Source organism: Sabethes cyaneus, chromosome 2, assembly GCF_943734655.1.
Source record: "Sabethes cyaneus chromosome 2, idSabCyanKW18_F2, whole genome shotgun sequence".
Classification (NCBI taxonomy): domain Eukaryota; kingdom Metazoa; phylum Arthropoda; class Insecta; order Diptera; family Culicidae; genus Sabethes; species Sabethes cyaneus.
Window position 1 is genome coordinate 192,270,077 of NC_071354.1, and position 3,725 is coordinate 192,273,801.

A 3,725-nucleotide genomic window follows, 5' to 3' on the forward strand; every position below is an offset into this window, starting at 1 on the left:
AGTGAGCTGGAAAACGGTAAGACTGCTGGGAAGTACGGTATCCCGGCTGAACTTCTAAAAGCGGGGAATGAGCGGCTGTACGAAGCAATCCACCGGATCATTGTCAGGATCTGGGAGAAAGAACAAATGCCGGAGGAGTGGTTGGATGGCCTCATTTGCCCAATTTTCAAAAAGGGACATCGACTGGAGTGTAAAAACTATCGAGGAATTACATTGCTCAATTCTGCCTACAAGGTGCTTTCCCGTATCCTGTTCTGCAGACTGAGACCGTTAGCGGAGTCCTTCGTCGGTGAGTACCAAGCTGGTTTTCGTATGGGTCGCTCCACGACGGATCAGATGTTTTCCCTGCGTCAGTTGCTAGACAAGTTCCGAGAGTACAACTTGCAGACACATCATCTGTTTGTGGACTTTAAAGCGCTATACGATTCAATCAAACGAAATGATCTGTGGCAGATAATGCTAGAACATGAATTTCCGACGAAACTAGTTACGCTGATTCGTGCGTCGCTGGATGGGTCCAAATCATGCGTTAGAATAGCGTGTGAGACCTCAGCCGCTTTCGTGACGTTGGATGAACTGAAAGGTGCGCTTTAACCTGCTATTCAAAATCGTCTTAGAAGGTGCAACACGAAGAGCAAACGTGGAACGGAATGGAACTATCATCACGAAATCACACATCCTTCTTGGCTTTGGAAATGACGTCGGTATCATCGGAATCCAGCGGGGTGCTATCCCTATCTTAACGAACGGTGTTTGACAGTCGACTTAACGAAGGGCTATTCTATTTGCTGACAGGTAAATTTGCTGCCAACCTTGTCGAGATGTGCTGAGATGTTGGCAACAAAAACATGGCACCCGTCGCAAGCCCCTGTCGGAATCAACCGACGAGCAGTGGAAGAGGCCTTCATGCCTTTTAAAAGGGAAGCGGCGAGATTGGGGCTTACCATTAACACCACCAAAACGAAGTACATGATTACTGGCAGGAAACATGGGAGACCAAGTAGTGTTGGTGCCGAGCTGGAGTTAGATGGAGAATGATATGAGTAGTGGAGGAATTTATATACACTCGCGATATGTGACAACGATATAAGCCGCGAAGTGAAACGATGAATTGCAGCCGCGAATCGGACTTTCTATGGATTACGGAGCCAGCTGAAGTCTCGTAGTTTGCAAATTTGCACAAAACTGGCGCTTTACGGAACACTAATCCTCTCGGTGGCCTTTCATGGATATGGATCATGGACGCTAAAGGAAGCAGATCGACGAGTGCTGGGGGTTTTTGACAGCAAAACTCTGCAATCCAAATTTGGTGGCAAAATGGAAAATGGAGTGTGCAATCACGATGAATCACGAGCAGTATCAAGTATACAAATATGCTGTGGCAGTGTGGCAGGCTGCGGTGGGCTTGGCACGTGGCCAGAATGCCCGACGAAAGAGTAGCCAAAACTATTTTCAGCAGAGAACCAGGAAGAGGCCGTAGATTCCGAGGCAGACCCAGTACCCGATGGGTGTGCGCAGTCGAAGACGTTCAGCTCAAGATGGTCAGTACTGGAAGACCATAATTTGTTCGGCGCAAGATCGGTAACGGACCGTTGCAAAGTGGAACGGAATTAAAAAAAGGCAAACATCAGGTTTTGTGTAAAAAGTACTACGTTATCTGCATTAGTGTCTTCACAAAAGTTTCTTGTGTTTTGAAGTACTTTTTTGTTGAACAAAAAAAAATTACATTAGGAGTGGGTCAAAAAATAATCAATTTAATTTCTTATTTAGAGCTAAAAAATAAACAATACCTAAGGAACAGTAGTACAAAAAATTATTTGAGGAGCTTTTGTCGAAGAAAGAAAGCTTCTATCTCTTAAGGGAAAGTAGTTCTAGTGCTACCAACTAATATATCCCCTTAATACCAGTTTTTCTAATCTTTTTGGTTATTTTTATTTCTACACAGTTTTTATGTTCCATAAAGTTGAACATACTTTGAAAATTCATCTTTTTGCTGAAAGAATCTACGGTTGATATCGACGACATCCGCAAAATCACAAAGCAAAGTTAGAGAGTGCATCTGCTCGCTTCAGTACGGATGAGATCTTCTAACACATGGTTTTGGTCCATCCAGTCCAGCGTTGTTCCAATTAGCTTAACTAGTTTCTTCGGAAAGCCATGTTCCATCATTATCTGTCGAGGCTCATTTTTTGACTGAATCATACGCCACCTTAAAATCAACAAACAGATGACAGGTTGTACTGCCGGAATTTGTTGACCCTCATGAAAACCTTATTGGTACTTCCCGATTCCGCTGACGGTCTCAGTCAGCACAAGAACTCTTCTCTACTTCACTCGGGTTGTGCAAATGTCTCGACTTCGGTTTTCGATCTCTCTCTTACTGGCTAGAAGACTCTAATGAGAACTCCTGGTTAAATCTGTCTAATGAGAACAAATTCGTAAGTTACCTTCTCGTCTGCGGGTCTTTCTTAGTGGTGGCAATCCGTGTTGGCCGAAGTTTTTGTACTTGAAGAAACGTTCTTTTATCCTCATCAGACACATCCTCTCGTTGATTGCCGATCGCCTTCCTCATTTCGTTGTCTGGGTCCATGTCGCATGTTTCGAATGGTTAATTCTTGATTGTGCATAATATTTTTCTTTAGTTGAATTGCCTTGCTAGGGCCATGCAACCGAGTCTTCTTATCGGTCTGCCTTCTTGGCTCTAGTGCGCCGTCCAGACAACGCGTTTCTTAATTCTGCCGCACGTTACGGGTCAAACGATGTCGCCAGCCGCTCATAAGGCAAGCAAGGCTATTCCTGATTTCAAAAATCAGCACTCGTATTGCATCATTCCATGAGTGTTTCTTCCTATCAGAATGTGTTTTTGGTTGCCACCGTTAAATTTTTTAAGTTATGTTATGAGATTATATGAATTAAAAAAAACTTCCTATTTTAATAACAACATTCTTTTTTAATCAAAGCCATCGACATACTGTAGCTTTCTGCACTCTACAATAATTTGAACAAGCTCTCTTTTACATTTTATAGCAATAAAACCTCAACTAACAACAACCGGTCACCGTATGTGACTTGTTTATATCCTTTTATTAGAGCCCCTCTGCCGGTCGTGCTGCCTTATTCACGTGACGCGTGCCGACACCACATTGCGGCGTATATTTTTAGCTCCTTCCTAGGAAGCCCTTAAATAGCGAAGCGTATTGACGCGATTTGCGACAAATTACCACACGTATGCAAGTCAACTTGCTTCGATTGTTGTGCCACAAAGCAGCTACACAACAATGAGTTTCTTTTTGTTTTCTCTTTCACACCAAATAGCATAAAATCGCATCGATATAGAACGCCTTATGATTTACGTCATAATGTGCAGTTCTCATAGATGACTGCCAGATGGGAGATTTGTTTCGCCGATTATGACTAGAGATTATTACAGCACAAACCAATAAACAGTGTGTTCAAAGAAATTAAAAAAAATGCATTCTACACAGCTGAAAAATAACAATGCCACCGTGATTATATGACAATGACAATAGTGACAATTGTCTATAAACAATATTTATCCTTTTCAATATGTTCTCAGATTGCTATGGCTCATAAATGAACCAATCCGTTTTAAATTGAAATTGGAATGATAGTCTAATTGAACCAGGAATCTGAAAAAGACACATTTTGAGTTTGCACATGCAAGAAAAAAAAATTTTTTTTCTAGATTTCCAAGCGCCTTGAAT